Raw genomic sequence first — 23,493 nt, 5'->3', positions numbered from 1 at the left:
AAGCTCACTCCCTTAGCTGTCCTGGGAAAGACATACTGATTTGCTGCTTAGAAGTCCTTTACAATGGGATGTGGCTACTGAGGAATTTTTGAGGTAAAATATCTTTCTTTTTTACATAGAGATGTTCAGGTGATATTTTCTAGTCGACTTTTTACAGCTATGCTGCAGCACTTTCAAGTGTTTCAACATTTGGGTATCATGGCCCTATAAAGGGGATTTTTTTAGTTTTGAGGTATTTAACTGGAAAGAGATCCAAAGTGTAAATGCATATGTTTATATGTGTTTATATGTCTGTATGTAGATATGTATATACATATATACATATAAAAACAAATAAATATACATGTATATAAATATATATGAAAATCATAGGCGTGCGTATGGGGTGTGCCGGGTGAGCCTGGGCACACCCTAATCCAGTCCTTGATTTTCCCGGTCGCCACTGGCACCCTAACATTTAATTCTGACATATATATTTTAGTGTCATCATTTTCCTGGACCTGCTCACATTGACTTCTATTTGTTTGTGAACTGCCGCCTATTAGTTGCTTAAAAGTGGGCACGCACAACTCGCCGCAGTGTAATAAGCCAGTGTTTTCTTGAGGGAGCTGCAGAAATTTAGAGCAGGCTGAAGGAACATGTGTGGCCGAGAGTCTCTTTCATTTTCAGGTGTGGACTACCAAATGTTTTACATTTCCCTACTTCTGCCAGCTCTGTGAAAGAGAGAAGCTCAGTAGTGGCTGAGACTTATGCTGCTATATATATATCGAAAAGTCCAGGCAGGTACTCTCTGGATTTTAATATAATCACAACTTTATTGTGCCATTTCAGAGTTAAATACCCCTTTCTCAGACCTAACTTCGTAATGTCACAATAAAGGTGTGATTATATTAAAATAGAAGCACTAACAAAGCTGGTAAACTACAATGTCATTGCAGGGAGTGGTTTGTGAGGCTGCCTTAAATAGCAGTGCTTACTGAGAGACTAGCTGCAGCTGGCAAGCAGGTGGGGTCAGAGACTGAGACAGTGCAGGTAGCAGCACAAAGAAACTCTCAGCTTGAGCCAGAGACCTCTAGTGGCGCAGAGATAGAGCAACAGACTGAGATAGAACCAGTAACAGAGGCCCCAGGTTCAGTCCTGGGCACAGATGTGACACTTAGTTGGCTTCACAGATTGGCTCACTGACAGTTGTAGCGGGCAGGAGGCGGGATTGCACGCGAGTGCAAAATTGCGCTTGTGTGCAATGGCGAATACCTACGGGTAATTTCGCCCCACCACAGGCGAACTGAGGCATACAGGGGTGCGTATACATGCCCCTGTATGCCTCAGCTTTAATAAATCTAGCCCTATGTATTGTTTTTAATTGTTTTATTTTTATAGGAGATTTATCAGAAGGGAGATGAAGTAAAGCTATAAGAGAATAAGGATAGCTTAAAATTTCATCTAGTTCTTTTGCGGTATAGTAATTTGCTCTTACTATCCAATCCAATGCAATTTTACCAATACATACTAAATTGTATATCTCTATATCTGGCATTGCAAGTCCACCGTTTGTTCTATCAAAACACAATCAGCTAGATTTAGAGTTCTGCGGCCAAAGGGGTGCGTTAGCTACGCGTGCTTATTTTCCCCGCACCTTTTAAATACCGCTGGTATTTAGAGTTCACAGAATGGCTGCGTTAGGCTTCAAAAAGGGAGCGTAGAGCATAATTTACCGACACTGCAACTCTAAATACCAGCGGTGCTTACGGACGCGGCCAGCTTCAAAAACGTGCTCGTGCTTGATATCCCCATAGGAAACAATGGGGCATTTTGAGCTGAAAAAAAACCTAACACCTGCAAAAAAGCAGCGTTCAGCTCCTAACGCAGCCCCATTGTTTCCTATGGGGAAACAGTTTCCAAGTCTGCACCTAACACCCTAACATGTACCCCGAGTCTAAACACCCCTAACCTTAAACTTATTAACCCCTAATCTGCCGCCCCCGCTATCGCTGACCCCTGCATATTATTTATTAACCCCTGATCTGCCGTTCCGTACACCGCCGCAACCTACATTATCCCTATGTACCCCTAATCTGCTGCCCCTAACACCGCCGCCCCTTATATTATATTTATTAACCCCTAATCTGCCCCCCCCAATGTTGCTGCTACCTACCTACAATTATTAACCCCTAATCTGCCGAACGGACCTCACCGCTACTATAATAAAGTTATTAACCCCTAATCCGCCTCACTCCCGCCTCAATAACCCTATAATAAATAGTATTAACCCCTAATCTGCCCTCCCTAACATCACTGACACCTAACTTCAAGTATTAACCCCTAATCTGCCGACCGGACCTCGCCGCTACTCTATTAAATTTATTAACCCCTAAAGCTAAGTCTAACTCTAACACTAACACCCCCCTAAGTTAAATATAATTTTTATCTAACAAAATAAATTAACTCTTATTAAATAAATTAATCCTATTTAAAGCTAATACTTTAATAGCTACCTAGTTAAAATAATTACAAAATTACCTGTAAAATAAATCCTAACCTAAGTTACAATTAAACCTAACACTACACTATCAATAAATTAATTACATACAAATACCTACAATTATCTACAATTAAATAAACTAACTAAAGTACAAAAAATAAAAAAAGAACTAAGTTACAAAAATAAAAAAAATTATTTACAAACATTAGAAAAATATTACAACAATTGTAAGCTAATTACACCTACTCTAAGCCCCCTAATAAAATAACAAAGCCCCCCAAAATAAAAAAATGCCCTACCCTATTCTAAAATTAAAATTTAAAAGCTCTTTTACCTTACCGGCCCTTAAAAGGGCCTTTTGCGGGGCATGCCCCAAAGAAAACAGCTCTTTTGCCTGTAAAAAAAAACATACAATACCCCCCCCCAACATTACAACCCACCACCCACATACCCCTAATCTAACCCAAACCCCCCTTAAATAAACCTAACACTAAGCCCCTGAAGATCTCCCTACCTTATCTTCACCACGCCGGGTATCACCGATCCGTCCAGGCTCCGAAGTCTTCATCCAAGCCCAAGCGGGGGCTGAAGATGTCCATGATCTGGCTGAAGTCTTGGCCCAAGCGGAGGCTGAAGATATCCATGATTCGGCTGAAGTCTTGGCCCAAGCGGGGGCTGAAGATGTCCATGATCCGGCTAAAGTCTTCGCCCAAGCGGGGGCTGAAGATGTCCATGATCCGGCTGAAGTCTTGATCCAAGCGGGAGCTGAAGAGGTCCATGATCCGGCTGAAGTCTTCTATCAAGCGGCATCTTCAATCTTCTTTCTTCCGGATCCATCTTCATCCTGCCGACGCAGAACATCCATCCTGGCCGAAGACTTCCCGACGAATGACGGTTCCTTTAAGGGAAGTCATCCAAGATGGCGTCCCTTGAATTCCGATTGGCTGATAGGATTCTATCAGCCAATCGGAATTAAGGTAGGAAACTACCTTAATCGGATTGAACTTGAATCTGATTGGCTGATTGTATCAGCCAATCAGAATTTTCCTACCTTAATTCCGATTGGCTGATAGAATCCTATCAGCCAATCGGAATTCGAGGGACGCCATCTTGGATGACGTCCCTTAAAGGAACCGTCATTCGTCGGGAAGTCTTCAGCCAGGATGGATGTTCCGCGTCGGCGGGATGAAGATGGATCCGGAAGAAAGAAGATTGAAGATGCCGCTTGATAGAAGACTTCAGCCGGATCATGGACCTCTTCAGCTCCCGCTTGGATCAAGACTTCAGCCAGATCATGGACATCTTCAGCCCCCGCTTGGGCCAAGACTTCAGCCGGATCATGGACATCTTCAGCCCCCGCTTGGGCCAAGACTTCAGCCGGATCATGGACATCTTCAGCCCCCGCTTGGGCCAAGACTTCAGCCGGATCATGGACATCTTCAGCCCCCGCATGGGCTTGGATGAAGACTTCGGAGCCTGGACGGATCGGTGATACCCGGCGTGGTGAAGATAAGGTAGGGAGATCTTCAGGGGCTTAGTGTTAGGTTTATTTAAGGGGGGTTTGGGTTAGATTAGGGGTATGTGGGTGGTGGGTTGTAATGTTGGGGGGGTATTGTATGTTTTTTTTTACAGGCAAAAGAGCTGTTTTCTTTGGGGCATGCCCCGCAAAAGGCCCTTTTAAGGGCTGGTAAGGTAAAAGAGCTTTTCAATTTTAATTTTAGAATAGGGTAGGGCATTTTTTTATTTTGGGGGGCTTTGTTATTTTATTAGGGGGCTTAGAGTAGGTTTAATTAGCTTAAAATTGTTGTAATATTTTTCTAATGTTTGTAAATTATTTTTTTATTTTTTGTAACTTAGTTCTTTTTTTATTTTTTGTACTTTAGTTAGTTTATTTAATTGTATTTATTTGTAGGTATTTGTATGTAATTTATTTATTGATAGTGTAGTGTTAGGTTTAATTGTAGGTAATTGTAGGTAGTTTAGTTAATTTATTTATTGATAGTGTAGTGTTAGGTTTAATTGTAACTTAGGTTAGGATTTATTTTACAGGTAATTTTGTAATTATTTTAACTAGGTAGCTATTAAATAGTTATTAACTATTTAATAGCTATTGTACCTGGTTAAAATAAATACAAAGTTGCCTGTAAAATAAATATTAATCCTAAAATAGCTACAATATAATTATTATTTATATTGTAGCTATATTAGGGTTTATTTTACAGGTAAGTATTTAGCTTTAAATAGGAATAATTTATTTAATAAGATTTAATTTATTACGTTAGATTTAAATTATATTTAATTTAGGGGGGTGTTAGGGTTAGGGTTAGAGTTAGCTTTAGGTTAATACATTTATTAGAGTAGCGGCGAGGTCCGGTCGGCAGATTAGGGGTTAATAATTGAAGTTAGGTGTCGGAGATGTTAGGGAGGGCAGATTAGGGGTTAATACTATTTATTATAGGGTTTTTGAGGCGGGAGTGAGGCGGATTAGGGGTTAATACATTTATTATAGTAGCGGTGAGGTCCGGTCGTCAGATTAGGGGTTAATTATTGTAGGTAGGTGGCAGCAACGTTGTGGGGGGCAGATTAGGGGTTAATAAATATAATATAGGGGTCGGCGGTGTTAGGAGCAGCAGATTAGGGGTACATAGGAATAACGTAGGTGGCGGCGGTTTGCGGTCGGAAGATTAGGGGTTAAAAAAATGTAATAGAGTGGCGGCGATGTGGGGGGACCTCGGTTTAGGGGTGCATAGGTAGTTTATGGGTGTTAGTGTACTTTAGAGCACAGTAGTTAAGAGCTTTATGAACCGGCGTTAGCCCAGAAAGCTGTTAACTCCTGGCTTTTCTCTGCGGCTGGAGTCTTGTCGTTAGATTTCTAACGCTCACTTCAGCCAAGACTCCAAATACCAGCATTAGAAAGATCCCATTGAAAAGATAGGATACGCAAATGGCGTAGGGGGATCTGCGGTATGGAAAAGTCGCGGCTGGAAAGTGAGCGTTAGACCCTTACCTACACGACTCTAAATACCAGCGGTAGCCCAAAACCAGCGTTAGGGCCCCCTAACGCTGGTTTTGACGGCTAACGCAGAACTCTAAATGTAGGCGAATTGTTTTAAAGAAATGGCTCTTCTTTTTCCTCCCCATAAGAATTGGGTCACCATTTGTTTATATACCATTAGCTCTTTTTTCTTAATAAGGATTGGCAGGTTTTGCATGAGATATTAAAGTTTCGGAAATAATAACATTTTTATTAAATTAACTTTACCCGTTAAGGATAGTTTAAATTTCGCCCATTTTTCCATATCGTGTTTAATTTTTAAGAAGACAGGTGGGTAATTAAAATCGTACCATTCTTTCATATTTTTAGAAAACTTAATTCCAAGATAGGTAAATGTATCTTTTGTCTCTTTAAATGGAGTAGTCTGTAAAGAGTTTTTACTTTTATCTACCCAGAAAATTTCAGTTTTCTGTGTATTTGTCTTGTAACCTGCAAACCTGCCAAAATCCTGTAGAATCTGAGATAATAATGGTATATTTTTCTTAGTATTGGTTAATAGGACAAGTAAGTCGTCCGCATAGAGAAGTGTTGTTATTTTCTTGTTACCTATCTTAATCCCGTCTAGTTCTTTTCTTAGCAGGATCTCCAAAGGCTCAAGTGCTAAGTTAAATAGATACGGAGAAAGTGGAAAGCCTTGCCTGGAACCCCTATGGAGGGAAAAAGATTTTGAAAGAATATCATTTACAATAATAGAAGCTGTAGAAGTCTTATAAATTTGAGAAACTGATTGTAAAAAAGGTCCTTTGACTCCAAACTTTCTTAACGCAGTAAACAGATGGTCCCAAGTTTTGTGATGTCGCAAACCTAAAATTTTGCGTTCGCAAACGGCAAACGCAAACTTCCGCAACTGTTCGCGAACGGGTGAACCGGGCGAACCGCCATAGACTTCAATAGGCAGGCAAATTTTAAAACCCACAGGGACTCTTTCTGGCCACAATAGTGATGGAAAAGTTGTTTCAAGGGGACTAACACCTGGACTGTGGCATGCCGGAGGGGGGTCCATGGCAAAACTCCCATGGAAAATTACATAGTTGATGCAGAGTCTGGTTTTAAGCCATAAAGGGCATAAATCACCTAACATTCCTAAATTGTTTGGAATAACGTGCTTTAAAACATCAGGTATGATGTTGTATCGATCAGGTAGTGTAAGGGTTATGCCCACTTCACAGTGACAGACCAAACTCCCCGTTTAAAGGCACAGTCTACACCAGAATTTTTATTGTTTTAAAAGATAGATAATCCCTTTATTACCCATTTACCAGTTTTGCATAACTAACACATATATAATAATATACTTTTAACCTCTGTGATTATCTTGTATCTAAGCCTCTGCAAACTGCCCCTTTTTTCAGTTCTTTTGACAGGCTTGCAGTCTAGCCAATCAGTGCCTGCTCCCAGATAACTTCTCGTGCACGAGCACAGTGTTATCTATATGAAATACGTGAACTAACACACTCTAGGGGTGAAAAACTGTTAAAATGCAATCTGAAGGAGGTGGGCTTCAAGGTCTAAGAAATTAGCATATGTACCTCCTAGGTTAAGCTTTCGACTAAGAATACCAAGAGAACAAAGCAAAATTGGTGATAAAAGTAAATTGGAAAATTGTTTAAAATTACATGCTCTATCTGAATCATGAATTAGATTACACTAGCAGACTGATGTTTCACAGTCAAAAAAGTTTTTTTTTTTTAAATTTACACTACTGTTACACCAGATATGAGTGGTGGCACTGGGCAAGTGGGTCTGGCACACACTGGCAGGCAGGCAACTGCAATTAGATTACACAAGCAGACTGATGTTTCACAGTCAAAAAAAGTTTTTTTTTTAAATTTACACTACTGTTACACCAGATATGAGTGGTGGCACTGGGCAAGTGGGCACAGTATACGCTGTGAGCCTGGCACACACGCTGGCAGGCAGGCAACTGCAATTAGATTACACTAGCAGACTGATGTTTCACAGTCAAAAAAGTTATTTTTTTTTAAACTTACACTACTGTTACACCAGATATGAGTGGTGGCACTGGGCAAGTGGGCACAGTATACACTGTGAGCTTGGCACACACACTGGCAGGCAACTGCAATTAGATTACACTAGCAGACTGATGTTTCACAGTCAAAAAGTTTTTTTTTTTTTAATTTACACTACTGTTACACCAGATATGAGTGGTGGCACTGGGCAAGTGGGCCTGGCACACACGCTGGCAGGCAGGCAACTGCAATTAGATTACACAAGCAGACTGATGTTTCACAGTCAAATTTTTTTTTTTTTTTAAATTTACACTACTGTTACACCAGATATGAGTGGTGGCACTGGGCAAGTGGCTTGGCAGGCAGGCAACATCACTACCCAAGTTATGGAGTTGAAGGAGTTGAAGGCCTTCTCTGCATCTATTGATATTATAGCTGTGTCAGTGTGGACTCTGTTCTTATTCTTTCTATTGCAAATTTGTTTTTGTGTATTATTAAGTATTAGCTGTAATTTGCGCAAATTACGCGTAGAGTTTCTGCCTGGCTTGAATCCTACTTGATCTTTGTATATAAGTGGTCCCATAAGCACTTTTAATCTTGTTGCTATAATATACATTAACAATTTATAATCAATGTTTAACAGTGAAATCGGCCTGTAAGAGACAATATCTTCTGGGTTTTTATTCTTTTTTAAGATTAATTTTATTAGTGAAGCTGTAAAATTTTGCGTTCGCGAACGGCGAACGCAAACGTCCGCAACTGTTCGCGAATGGGCGAACCGGGCGAACCGCCATAGACTTCAATAGACAGGCGAATTTTAAAACCCACAGGGACTCTTTCTGGCCACAATAGTGATGGAAAAGTTGTTTCAAGGGGACTAACACCTGGACTGTGGCATGCCGGAGGGGGATCCATGGAAAAACTCCCATGGAAAATTACATAGTTGATGCAGAGTCTGTTTTTAAGCCATAAAGGGCATAAATCACCTAACATTCCTAAATTGTTTGGAATAACGTGCTTTAAAACATCAGGTATGATGTTGTATCGATCAGGTAGTGTAAGGGTTATGCCCTGCTTCACAGTGACAGACCAAACTCCCAGTTTAGTTGAAATAATTTTTATTGTGGGACACACAAGAAAACACAAAGAGGCTTTGTACATTACATATTAATCATCACAAGGAACTCCACCTTGCCTCCCCTTCCTGACGGAGGGTTATACCTCTCCATGTCCTTTATAGTTGCGTTGCCATGACGTCCAAAAGGGGGACATTTCTAATTGTACCTATATCAGTTCTTAGGTTAGTCCAGGAAGATCTACTGATCAGTGTGTCCAAATACCCAAACAGAGGTTTCTCGAGAGAGAGAGGTGAACACAATGTCCAGAGAAAAAACTTTGAAAGATCTTTTCCTTTGATAACCCCTCTCTCCTCATAACTCTCATAGCTATCATCTAAACCTCTCTTTTTCCTCACCTAAAAATTAGAACATTAAACTTCAAACAATTTAACACAAAAACAAAAAAAAACAACCTGAATAACTTGCCTGCCTCCTCAATCTTCTTACTGTCGATCCGGGAAAGGAGCCCCCAGTCTCATTATCAAACACGGGTCTTTATGTTGAGTCAATGTCTCATGTCCTCGTGTCCTCCTTTTTGACTGTCTACGTTATGTGGTATCTAAGTGTTTTATGACTCTAGCCGAGAGTCCCTTCAGTATCCAATAGTTCCATACTTTTAAAAATCGTTCATGGTTAGCTTGTATAAAAGATGCTGATTCAGACATCTTATAGGTAGTTTTGATCTTCTCTATTACCTCCCCCCATGTGGGTACCAATGTCTTCCAATATTTAGCCACACATATCCTGGTAGCAGTGCATAGGGTGCGAATGAAAGTGTTTATAGCTGTGTTAAAAGGTTGTATGTGTTCATTTAGCAGTGCTTGAGATGCCGTCAGTGTGATATTTTCAGATAATACTTCACTCAATAAGTTAGATAGGTTAATCCATATCTGTTTTATTTGTGGACAGTCCCACCACATATGGATATATGTTCCTGTCTCCGCGCACTCCCTTTAACAGTTTTTACTACCATTTGGAGTATAATGTGATGTGACTATCGGAGTGAGATACCACCGAAAGGTGGATTTAATGCAATTTTCTTTCAAATCTGCACTTATTAGTCCCTTCCCGGCTACCTGAAAGATTGCCTCCCATTCTTCTTTTGTTTGTGTCTTATTAATGTCTCGTTCCCATTTCTCCATTAGTGGAGTTTTAGAAGTAGACCTGGCCTTCTGTATCGCTATATATATGTGGGAAATTAGTGTTTTATTTCTGACATTGGAACTAGAGTAACGCTCTAGTATCGTCAAACTCTGCCTAGGGTTTCGGGGTATTGCCTTTGTGATGGCTGATGCTATTTGTAGATATAAAAAACAGTGTAATTTTTCAGGTGCTAATTTCTCCTGTATTTGTAGATATGTAGCCATCTTACCTTTGTGTAGGAAATCAGCTACCCTATAAAGCCCTTTATTTTCCCACTTTCCTATTTGTGAGTGAAAGTCTGAGCTTATAATTGTTCTAACTGGTCTCATCAGTGAGTCTGTCTGAAGCAGTTGGAGAGACGTCGATAGTGTGTTCCATAGAGACATCATCTCCTCTGTAAGTCTCGAGGTCTGTTTCTCCCTTGGTGTTTGCCCCGCATGTTCCCACAGTATGTCATCTGGATGTTTACATCCTGACAACAGGGTCTCCACTCGTACCCACACCAAGTAATTTGGTGTTTTACCAAATAAAGTTGTCTGTGCTAATCTCGCCGCTTGGTAATAGTTCAGTAAATTTGGGACCCCCACCCCTCCAAGTTGTCTATGTTGTAGTAATATATGTGAAGGGATTCTAGCTTTTTTGTTGCCCCTTAGAAAACCTACCAAGTCAGTTTGTAGCTTATTAAGTTCTAGTGAGGGGATTTTGATTGGCAGGGCTCGAAAGAGATACAGCAATCTTGGCAAAATGTTCATTTTTATAGCCGATAAACGACCATACCAAGAAAACCCACACATCCTCCAGGAGTTTATATCCTTCCTAATTGTCTTATACAGAGGGGTATAATTCAGTTTATATAGTTCTGTAACATCACTTGAGATTCTGACTCCTAAATATTTAATCGCCTCTTTAGCCCATGTGAATGCGAAATTGGCTTTTTGGCAATTACCTTTTTAGTATGGTTTGGGAGGGCAATCGGTAGTGCCTCAAACTTTTCTAAATTGATCTTATATCCTGAGATAGTCGAGTAACTTTGTAGTATTTTATATAAGTGTGGTAGGGATGTCGTCGGTCTAGTCAAGGTTAGGAGGACATCGTCCGCAAACAAGGAAATTTTGAATTCATTCCCCCCTATCCTGACTCCACGAACTTCTGGGGTCGAACGAATCTTAGCTGCTAAGGGCTCTATGCACAACGCAAATAGTAGCGGTGAAAGGGGGCAGCCCTGTCTTGTCCCGTTCAGAATTTCTATGAGCTTTGATTGATAACCTGCCACTCTAATATAGGCTGTGGGGTGGGAGTAGATGCTCATAATAGCCTGTACAAAGGGTCCTTTAAATCCCAACTTTGCTAGGACCTCCATCATATACCCCCAGTCTATTCTGTTGAACGCCTTCTCCGCATCCAAAGATAGGACCAGAGAAGGCGTTTGCATCTTATTTAGGTAGTCAACCAGGGAGATCATGCGTCTGGTGTTGTCTGGTGCTTCTCTTTCTGAAACAAATCCCACCTGGTCCGGGTGGACCAGGTCAGGAAGGTACCGCTTAAGCCTGTTTGCTAAAGTTTTTGTAAAGATCTTTATGTCTTGATTAATTAGGGAAATAGGTCTATAACTTTGACATCATTTAGGGTTCCTTCCTGGTTTCGGTATCACCACTATCTTGGCCTGTAATATTTCTTTTGGGATATCCCTACCTTGCATAATGTCATTACAAAATTTCTCTACATGTGGAACTAAAATGGATTTGAAAAATTGGTTGTACTCTCCTGGAAATCCATCTGGGCCAGCGGCTTTCCCTGGTTTAAGTTCCTTAATGGCCATGAGTACCTCCCTGGCTGACACCCCCTTGTTTAATTCATCATTGATCTTTTTGTCTATGGGCCTAAGGTTAGCGTCCTCTAAAAATTGGTGTCGTAGTTGTCTAGTTTGGTCATCATGGGTAGTTTTCTCTCCATCATAAAGATGAGCGTAATAAAGGGCAAAGCTATCTGCTATCTCCTGGGGATTTGAAGTGCAGGTTCCGTCAACTTTCTGTAAATATGGTATTGCAAAAGATTTAATCTTTTCTCTAAGTTTGTGTGCTAGGTACCTATATGGTTTATTGGAATACAGGAAATATTGTGATTTCAACTTATGGGCTGCTCTGAGAGACGCTTTATTCAGAATTGTTGCTAGTTCTGTTCTTTTAGATAGCAATTCTTGAAAAGTTGCTGCTGCTAGACTTTGTTGGTGTAACTTAGTCAGGGTGTCTATCTGTGCCTGTAAAGAGTCGATTTGGGATCTGTTAGCTCTAGTCAAAACAGCCTTTTCTTTAATGAGTAATCCCCTTATGAAGGGCTTGTGTGCTGCCCATGTGTTGATTGGGTTAGTAGTGGTTCCTGTATTTAATTCCCAGTACTCTGCTAATGCACGGGATATGGAGCTGTGTATATTCGTGTTTTGTAGTACGTAAGGGTCATAAGTCCAAGAGCGAGTTGCGCTGGTTTGGAATGTTTCTTTAATGTCCACTTGGACTATAGAGTGGTCTGACCATGCACATGCATAGATAGAGGAGGCCCTTAGATCTGGGATCCATACTTGGCTCAGATAAACATAATCTAGTTTAGAGTAGATTTTATGTGCATGAGAGTAGTACATATAATCCGTGGTTTTGCCATATAATGTGTCCCAAGAGTCTATTATGTTGTGTGATAGGAAAGCCTCTTTAATTTTTTTGACCAGGGAGTTATGTCTCAACTGTTTCTGAGTCAGTTTGTTCCCATTTATGTCTAAATGTGCATACATAGATATTTTAAAATCCCCTCCTATCAGAATCCGAGCCTGAGACCACTGAGTAAGTAAATATGAGATGTGAGAGAAGAAAGAAGTCTGTGTCTCATTGGGTGCATAAATATTACATAAAACTATCTGTTTGCCTCAGAGTCTCCTTCCTATTATCAAAAACCTCCCTTCTGGGTCCTTGATTGTCTCCTCCACTACAAATCCCAGTGAGTGGTGAAGCAAAATTGACACTCCCCTCTTCTTGTTATCTGTTGTAGAATGGTAGTGTTGGGTAAAACATCTCGACCAATACTTCGGCACTATCTCTTTGGTAAAGTGTGTTTCTTGTAAATATATAATATTAGCCTTTAGTCTAGAATACTGGCTCATTGCCGTCCTGCGTTTAAGATTTGAATTTAGACCCCTCACATTATGTGTAATTAGCCTAATGTCACCTGTCATTACTTACAGTTTTCGGTCTGGGGCTCCTCCCCTGGATCCACCTTCTGTGTATATGCAGCAACCTTCCATAGCCATTGCGGATATGTGCTTCCTTTCCTAGTCACTTCAATCAAGCAGGCAAAACAATATATTAAAACATAAACCAGAACAAAAACATAAACATTGTCAGTAATAAAAAGCATATTACTCCTACAGTTAAGAGCTAAATGAAGAAGAAAGAAAAAAAGAGACCCCAACCCCCTCCCCCCCTTACATACAAAAAACATTTTGTGAATACATTTACCTTCACTGCTTGGGAGCCTATTGTAAGTTAAAAGAAATTTAAGGTTTTTAAACTTAACCAATCTGATATTTAGATAGCTCCCTACATTGCATTACATAGTCGTCCTGCATCCAAGTGTTTTATTGAAACCCTCTACATCGACCCTTCTCGGGTCTTCTTTGATCTAAATTCTTTGACTATAGAGCCATAGTACATACCAATTTGACCCCGGCTCCCGACCTGAGATGGAAATAATGGAAAGAAGAATGTGATATCTCACCCTCCACAATTATTCAGTGTACAACTTATTCAACAAACCCTCAGTTTGTCCATATAGAAGAAGTGTCATGTCTTGGCTTTTCTTTTCATTACCCTGGTCCACCTTTGCCTTTGTGGCTGACCAGAGCCAGATGGTTTCTGTGATGTGTCCTCTGGGAGTTTAGCTTGTGGTAAATCTGGAAACTCCAACTGTAGTTTGTTACTGATCGCAGGGATTTCCGTCGGTTCTTTTAGGCTTAGAGATTTTCCATTATGGAAGATGTGTAGATTGAAGGGGAATCCCCATCGGTAGCTGATCTGATTCTTCCTCAGCAGGGTAGTGAGTGGTTTTAGATGGAATCTTCATTGTAGCGTTTTGACACACAGGTCCTGATAAAATTGGATAACTGTCCCTTGGAATTTAAAAGTAGGGTTTTTCCTAGCTGCCGCTAGGATTGTTTCTTTCTCTGGAAATCTGAAAAATTTTACAATTACGTCTCTGGGTGGGGCTTCTTCTCTCGGTTTGGCTCTGAGTGCTCTGTGAGCTCTTTCTAATTGGAATGTTTCATCTTCAACTTCGCCCGTAATTGCTTGAAAAAGTTGGTGTAGATAGATGTGTAACTCGTCCACAGGGACAGATTCTGGTATCCCTTTTAGTCGCAAATTGCATCTGCGACTTCTATTTTCGAGATCTTTTTGTCCTGCATCTCGTTCAGTTCTTGCTGCTGTTCAGACATTTGATGTTTGAGAGTTGTTAAATCCTCTGTAGTGGTGATTTCAGATTCCTCTAGTGTATCTACTCTGGAGCCTAGTTCTGTGATGTCTTGTTTTATTTCTGCAAGGCTGTTAGTGACAGTATTCTGGAAGGAATCAAATTTCTCCCAAAGTTTGTCAAAGTTCTTATTAATGTCCTGCTTAGACACTAGGGCTCGTAAGTCAGCTTTTGTAGCGGGTATAGAATCCTCTTCATTAAGCTGCGAGTCTATGTCAGAATCTGCATCTTCCTCTGTAATGTTATTGGCAAGTTCTGGTGCTCTTTCTCCTCTTACCGGTTTGAAAAACAAGGTAGCTGCTGGTGTTTTGGTCCCTTGGGAGGGTTTATTTTGTTTCCTGACCGACATGATGGCAAGGATGTACCAATAAACCAAATAGCTTAAGTAATTCCTGGCCTACAGATAAAGAAATATCACTTAGGGGAGTGAGGTGGCTTTTTTGCAGCCGGTTGTGTGTGGGTTGGGTGTAATTGGATTGTGTTTTTATTTCACTGTGTTGCTGTTTTATGCTTCCCCTATTGTTTAACTGTTTCTTTTCCCCCACAAGTATTGCTAGGGTATGAGGATTCTTGGAGTATTCCTTATTCCATTTTCAGTATATATTAAAGATTTTAATATATTCCCCCCTCTCAGTCAGGAAACACAGGTAGTTGTCTTAGACAGGCAGTAGGTTTCTGCTATGTTAATAGTGAGAATATCACATGTTGCTTAAAACAGTTCTGTTTTCAATGAATAAACATCTCAGTTCGCCTGTGTAGTAGCTATATACAACTTTTCTTTGCTCTTTTCATAGCGGTCATATGGTGTCTGATCTGTCTTGCATCTTTACACAGTGGCTTAGATTAAGTGGCCCATACCTATGTATAGCTATTAGGTATTATTATTCTGTGATGGTTACTGTTTGCTGTTTTAGCATGAGAGTTTTATAACAAACACTGAGTGACTCTGATCTTAAAATATGGTAGGCCTCTGCTGCTTTAATAGGCTGCTTTATCGTTTATAGTATCGCAGAAGGGAGCTCTTTCTTTACAACCCTCTTAATTTATACAGGCATATGTGTCCCTCAGTCAGCGTGTAGCTGCTTATATATTGCTTTCCCCTTTGCTGCCTTTATTGTCGGTGACTCATTTCCCTTAATGGCTTATTTTAAGCATCCCCATGTGTGGCCGTTTTATCTTACTTGGATGCCGGACTGTCTCCTTATGTCTGAGGTGAAGTGTCTATGTACCTCCGTTGCGGATCGGCTGCCTTGTTTATTTTTATTCTCTAGACGCAGAACGTTTCACCTCGTGGGCAAGATGGCACCCGGCTTTTATCCGCTTCTGCCTTAAGCGCTCTTAGTATTTCTTCAGCGCGTTTAATTTACCCCTCCATCCTCTTTCCGTGCGTTCACCTCACTTTCAACTTAGTCCATGGTAGTTTTGGGGGACTCTAATTGCTCTATATTACCCCAAATTTGAGCAGTGTTTCAAGGAGCTCAGCAATTACAGCTCCATCCTTGAACGGCTCTAAGCCCCGCCTCCCCAAACTCCCCGTTTAAAGGGACAGTCTACACCAGAATTTTTATTGTTTTAAAAGATAGATAATCCCTTTATTACCAATTTCCCAGTTTTGCATAACTAACACATTTATAATAATATACTTTTAACCTCTGTGATTATCTTGTATCTAAGCCTCTGCAAACTGCCCCTTTTTTCAGTTCTTTTGACAGACTTGCAGTCTAGCCAATCAGTGCCTGCTCCCAGATAACTTCTCGTGCACGAGCACAGTGTTATCTATATGAAATATGTGAACTAACACCCTCTAGTGGTGAAAAACTGTTAAAATGCAATCTGAAAGAGGTGGGCTTCAAGGTCTAAGAAATTAGCATATGAACCCCCTAGGTTAAGCTTTCAACTAAGAATACCAAAAGAACAAAGCAAAATTGGTGATAAAAGTAAATTGGAAAAGTGTTTAAAATTACATGCTCCATCTGAATCATGAATTAGATTACACTAGCAGACTGATGTTTCACAGTCAAAAAAGGTGTTTTTTTTAAAATTTACACTACTGTTACACCAGATATGAGTGGTGGCACTGAGCAAGTGGGCCTGGCAGGCAGGCAACTGCAATTAGATTACACAGGAAAAAAAAAAAAAAACAGACTGATGTTCTAGCCCTAAAAAGGGCTTTTTTGGGTGCTGTCCTTACAGCAGAGATCAGATGAGTCCTTCAGGACTGTAGTGGACACTGAATACACTAGCCTAGCTATCAATTTCCCTATTAAATCAGCAGCAGCTACACTGTCCCTCCTCTCACTAAGAATGCAGCTTCCGAATGAATCTAAAATGGCTGCTGTCCAGGAGCTGGGAGGGTCTGGGAGGGAGGGTATGCTGCTGATTGGCTGGAATGTGTCTGCAGACTGTGAGATACAGGGTCAAAGTTTACTCAATGATGACGAATAGGGGGCGGATCGAACATCGCATATGTTCGCCCGCCGTTGCGAACGCGAACAAGCTATGTTCGCCGGGAACTATTCGCCGGCGAACAATTCGCAACATCACTACTCAAGTTATGGAGTTGAAGGCCTTCTCTGCATCTATTGATATTATAGCTGTGTCAGTGTGGACTCTGTTCTTATTCTTTCTATTGCAAATTTGTTTTTGTGTATTATTAAGTATTAGCTGTAACTTGCGCAAATTACGTAGAGTAATCTACGTAGAGTTTCTGCCTGGCTTGAATCCTACTTGATCTTTGTGTATAAGTGGTCCCATAAGCACTTTTAATCTTGTTGCTATAATATAAATTAACAATTTTTAATCACTGTTTAACAGTGAAATCGGCCTGTAAGAGGCAATATCTTCTGGGTTTTTATTCTTTTTTAAGATTAATGTTATTAGTGAAGCTGCAAAATATCGCGAGCACGTTACCTTATTTAAAAAATATTGAATGAATAGATCTACCAGCAAGTTGACTATATCATCTATTAAGATTTTGTATAGTTCAATGGGAATCTGGTCGGGACCAGCCGCTTTATTCATAGCAGCCTTCCTAATAGCATTTTCCACCTCAATTTTGGATATCGGGGCATTCAGCTCATCGAGTTTATCTTTATCTAATATAGGAACCTGTATCTTTTCCCAAATTTTATTTTTAATTTCAACATTTATTTCTGTTTCTGTATATAATTCTTGAAAATATTTATAGATAAACTTATTTATTTCCTTGTTATTTGTAAGCCTATCTGATAATGTTCTTAGTGCTCCGATCATAGGTTTTTTATTTTTAGATTTTGTTAGGTTAGCTAGATGTTTTCCAGCTTTGCCGCTATGACGAGAAAAAAAACAACTTGATTTAAGATCTTCTTGTACCACTTTTTGTGCCAAGAAGATTTCTCTTGTTTTTTTGGCTTTCTGATATGCTTACCACAGTTTTTTTAAAGGATCACTTATATAAGAATTATAGGAATTACGAATATAATTAGCTAGTTCAATATCTCTAGTGGTATGTTTACGTTTTTGCCAGACCAAGTAGGATTTGATTTCCCCCCTTATAACTGCTTTAAAACTTTCCCATAATGTTTCTGTGCTGATCCCATGTGTAGAATTAATATGGACAAATTCTGTCCATTTTCTTTTAAGCCATATTTTGAATTGTACATTAGCCACGAGATGTCTTGGGAAAAAGAATCTATTAAAATTCCTTTCTTGTGGGGTCTTTAATTTAATATTTAAAGTGATAATTGCATGGTCTGAAATTACAATTTCTTGTATATCAGTATAAATGTCATAGGTCATTAGTTTTTCATCTATTAAGAAAAAGTCTATACGGGACATCGTTTGGTGAGAATGGGATTCGCAAGTGAATTTCTTTAAATCAGGATTTTGTATCCGCCAAATATCTTTTAGATGTAACAAGTTTTTAAAATTTTTAAGAAGTTTAGTCTGTTTTTTATTATCTTTGTTCAGGGAGGGTTTAAGTCTATCAAGAGTGGGCAGGTCTGTCAGGTTAAAATCACCTGCAATAATTAAGTTACAATTAAGAAAGGGTAGCAATTTAGCTTGTAATGTTTCCCAGAAATTCTTATCTTTTTTATTGGGGCCCAATATATTGCATAATATTAGTGGAGTTCCTACTATTGTTAGCTGTATAATTAAAAACCTTGCATCTTTGTCCATTTCAATAGCCCTGATTACATAACAAAGTTTTTAACTAAATAAAAAAGCAACTCCCTTTTTCCTACCAATGCAGGGGGTACCTACCACTTCCCCAACCCAAACAGTTTTAAGTTTAACCAGTTCTGATTCTTTTAAGTGTGTCTCCTGTATACAAGTTATATCTATTTTATGTCTTTTTAATTGTGCTAGTACTTTTTTTCTTTTCTGTGAGGAGGTAAAGCCCCCCACATTCCAAGAGGCCAAGTTAAGCATTTCTTTCATTTATATTTAAGTTAACTTTCTTTACCTCTATTCTTTCCAACAGGGGAGGAAGGGGGAGAAAAAAAATATATACTATTGAGTTAAATATATAATCCTGGTATTTACATAGCCTGCTGAACTAAAATGGTAGCGAATTAATCATCTTCTAGTTTGTTTTATTAATTATCTATTTTATTGAACAAATATATAACCGTGCTATTTACACAGCTTACTGAGGCAATATATTTTATGCCAGTATATTCAATGGCCTAGATTTGGAGTTTGGCGGTAGAAGGGCTGTTAACGCTCCGCTGGCTTTTTTCTGGCCGCACCATAAATTTAACTCTGGTATCGAGAGTTCAAACAAATGCTGCGTTAGGCTCCAAAAAAGGAGCGTAGAGCATTTTTACCGCAAATGCAACTCTCAATCCAAGATGGCGTCCCTTGAATTCCGATTGGCTGATAGGATTCTATCAGCCAATCGGAATTAAGGTAGGAATATTCTGATTGGCTGATGGAATCAGCCAATCAGAATCAAGTTCAATCCTATTGGCTGATCCAATCAGCCAATCAGATTGAGCTCGCATTCTATTGGCTGATCGGAACAGCCAATAGAATGCGAGCTCAATCTGATTGGCTGATTGGATCAGCCAATCGGATTGAACTTGATTCTGATTGGCTGATTCCATCAGCCAATCAGAATATTCCTACCTTAATTCCGATTGGCTGATAGAATCCTATCAGCCAATCGGAATTCAAGGGACGCCATCTTGGATGACGTCCCTTAAAGGAACCGTCATTCGTCGGGAGACAACGGAAGAAGAGGATGGATCCGCGTCGCCTGCTTCCAGATGGACCCGCTCCGCACCGGATGCAAGAAGATCGAAGATGCCGCTTGGAGAAGATGTTTGCCGGTCCGGATGTCCTCTTCTTGCCGGATAGGAGGAAGACTTTGGAGCCTCTTCTGGACCTCTTCAGCCACCGGATGATGGATCGCGAACCCCCGCTTGGGTTGGATGAAGATGTTGGAGCCAGGACGGATCGGTGATACCTGGATGGTGAAGACAAGGTAGGAAGATCTTCAGGGGCTTAGTGTTAGGTTTATTTAAGGGGGGTTTGGGTTAGATTAGGGGTATGTGGGTGGTGGGTTGTAATGTTGGGGGGGGGTATTGTATGTGTTTTTTTTTACAGGCAAAAGAGCTGAAATTCTTGGGGCATGCCCCGCAAAGGGCCCTGTTCAGGGCTGGTAAGGTAAAAGAGCTTTTAACTTTTTTAATTTAGAATAGGGTAGGGAATTTTTTATTTTGGGGGTCTTTGTTATTTTATTAGGGGGCTTAGAGTAGGTGTAATTAGTTTAAAATTGTTGTAATAATTTTCTGATGTTTGTAAATATTTTTTTATTTTTTGTAACTTAGTTCTTTTTTATTTTTTGTACTTTAGCTAGTTTATTTAATTGTATTTATTTGTAGGAATTTTGTTTAATTAATTTATTGATAGTGTAGTGTTAGGTTAATTGTAGGTAATTGTAGGTAGTTTATTTAATTAATTTATTGATAGGGTAGTGTTAGGTTTAATTATATCTTAGGTTAGGATTTATTTTACAGGTAAATTTGTTATTATTTTAACTAGGTAACTATTAAATAGCTATTGTACCTGGTTAAAATAATTACAAAGTTGCCTGTAAAATAAATATTAATCCTAAAATAGCTATAATATAATTATAATTTATATTGTAGCTATATTAGGATTTATTTTACAGGTAAGTATTTAGCTTTAAATAGGAATAAGTTATTTAATAAGAGTTAATTAATTTCGTTAGATGTAAATTATATTTAAGTTAGGGGGTGTTAGTGTTAGGGTTAGACTTAGCTTGAGGGGTTAATCCATTTATTATAGTAGCGATGAGCTCCGGTCGTCAGATTAGGGGTTAATAATTGAAGGTAGTTGTCGGCGATGTTAGGGAGGGCAGATTAGGGGTTAATACTATTTATGATAGGGTTAGTGAGGCGGATTAGGGGTTAATAACTTTATTATAGTAGCGCTCAGGTCCGCTCGGCAGATTAGGGGTTAATAAGTGTAGGCAGGTGTCGGCGACGTTGAGGGGGGAAGATTAGGGGTTAATAAATATAATATAGGGGTCGGCGGTGTTAGGGGCAGCAGATTAGGGGTACATAAGGATAACGTAGGTGGCGGCGCTTTGCGGTCGGAAGATTAGGGGTTAATTATTGTAAGTAGCTGGCGGCGACGTTGTGGGGGGCAGGTTAGGGGTTAATAAATGTAATACAGGGGTTGGCGGTGTTAGGGGCAGCAGATTAGGGGTACATAAGTATAACGTAGGTGGCGGTCGGCAGATTAGGGGTTAAAAAATTTAAATCGAGTGGCGGCGATGTGGGGGGACCTCGGTTTAGGGGTACATAGGTAGTTTATAGGTGTTAGTGTACTTTAGGGTACAGTAGTTAAGAGCTTTATGAACCGGCGTTAGCCCAGAAAGCTCTTAACTCCTGCTATTTTCCGGCGGCTGGAGTTTTGTCGTTAGATTTCTAACGCTCACTTCAGCCAAGACTCTAAATACCGGCGTTAGAAAGATCCCATTGAAAAGATAGGATACGCAATTGACGTAAGGGGATCTGCGGTATGGAAAAGTCGCGGCTGAAAAGTGAGCGTTAGACCCTTTAATCACTGACTCCAAATATCGGCGGTAGCCTAAAACCAGCGTTAGGAGCCTCTAACGCTGGTTTTCACGGCTAACGCCAAACTCCAAATCTAGGCCAATATCTCTTTACATCAGAAATTATAATTGATATAACAGTGGCTCAGGAGACTCTCGGCTAGATTTGGAGTTTTGTCGGTAACGACCCGAAAAACTAACGCCGGCTTTTTTCTGGCCGCACCATAAAAATAACTCTGGTATTGAGAGTCCACAGAATAGCTGCGTTAGGCTCCAAAAAAGGAGCGTAGAGCATTTTTAACGCAGCTTCAACTCTCGATACCAGAGTTGCTTACGGACGCGGCCAGCCTCAAAAACGTGCTCGTGCACGATTCCCCCATAGGAAACAATGGAGCTGTTTGAGCTGAAAAAAACCCAAACACCTGCAAAAAAGCCGCGTTCAGCTCCTAACGCAGCCCCATTGTTTGCTATGCGGTAACCCTTCCTACGTCTGCACTCAACACTCTAACATGTACCCCGAGTCTAAACACCCCTAACCTTACACTTATTAACCCCTAATCTGCCGCCCCCGCTATCGCTGACCCCTGCATATTATTATTAACCCCTAATCTGCCGCTCCGTAAACCGCCGCTACTTACATTATCCCTATGTACCCCTAATCTGCTTCCCTAACATCGCCGACCCCTATATTATATTTATTAACCCCTAATCTGCCCCCCACAACGTCGTCTCCACCTGTCTACACTTATTAACCCCTAATCTGCCGAGCGGACCTGAGCGCTACTATAATAAAGTTATTAACCCCTAATCTGCCTCACTAACCCTATAATAAATAGTATTAACCCCTAATCTGCCCTCCCTAACATCGCTGACACCTAACTTCAATTATTAACCCCTAATCTGCCGACCGGAGCTCACCGCTATTCTAATAAATGTATTAACCCCTAAAGCTAAGTCTAACCCTAACACTAACACCCCCCTAAATTAAATATAATTTTAATCTAACGAAATTAATTAACTCTTATTAAATAAATTATTCCTATTTAAAGCTAAATACTTACCTGTAAAATAAATCCTAATATAGCTACTATATAAATTATAATTATATTATAGCTATTTTAGGATTAATATTTATTTTACAGGTAACTTTGTATTTATTTTAACCAGGTACAATAGCTATTAAATAGTTAAGAACTATTTAATAGCTAAAATAGTTAAAATAATTACAAATTTACCTGTAAAAGAAATCCTAACCTAAATTACAATTAAACCTAACACTATACTATCAATAAAATAAATTAATTAAATAAACTACCTACAATTACCTACAATTAACCTAACACTACACTATCAATAAATTAATTAAATACAATTCCTACAAATAAATACAATTAAATAAACTTGCTAAAGTACAAAAAATAAAAAAGAACTAAGTGACAAAAAATAAAAAAATATTTACAAACGTAATAAAAATATTACAACAATTTTAAACTAATTACACCTACTCTAAGCCCCCTAATAAAAAAACAAAGCCCCCCAAAATAAAAAAAATGCCCTACCCTATTCTAAATAACTAAAGTTCAAAGCTCTTTTACCTTACCAGCCCTGAACAGGGCCCTTTGCGGGGCATGCCCCAAGAAGTTCAGCTCTTTTGTCTGTAAAAAAAAAAATACAATACCCAAGCCCCCCAACATTACAACCCACCACCCACATACCCCTAATCTAACCCAAACCCCCCTTAAATAAACCTAACACTAAGCCCCTGAAGATCTTCCTACCTTGTCTTCACCTCACCGGGTTCAACGATCTGTCCAGAAGAGCTCCTCCGATGTCCTGATCCAAGCCCAAGCGGGGGGCTGAAGAGGTCCATGATCCGGCTGAAGTCTTCATCCAAGCGGGAGCTGAAGAGGTCCATGATCCGGATGAAGTCTTCATCCAAGCGGGAGCTGAAGAGATCCATGATCCGGATGAAGTCTTCTATCAACGGCATCTTCAATCTTCTTTCTTCCGGATCCATCTTGCAGACCTCCGACGCGGAACATCCTGCTGGCCCGACGGACTAACGACGAATGACGGTTCCTTTAAGGGACATTATCCAAGATGGCGTCCCTCGAATTCCGATTGGCTCATAGGATTCTATCAGCCTA

Source organism: Bombina bombina, chromosome 3 (genome assembly GCF_027579735.1).
Source record: "Bombina bombina isolate aBomBom1 chromosome 3, aBomBom1.pri, whole genome shotgun sequence".
Lineage (NCBI taxonomy): Eukaryota > Metazoa > Chordata > Amphibia > Anura > Bombinatoridae > Bombina > Bombina bombina.
The sequence above is the reverse complement of the archived record's forward strand: the minus strand, read 5'-3'. Positions refer to the sequence as shown.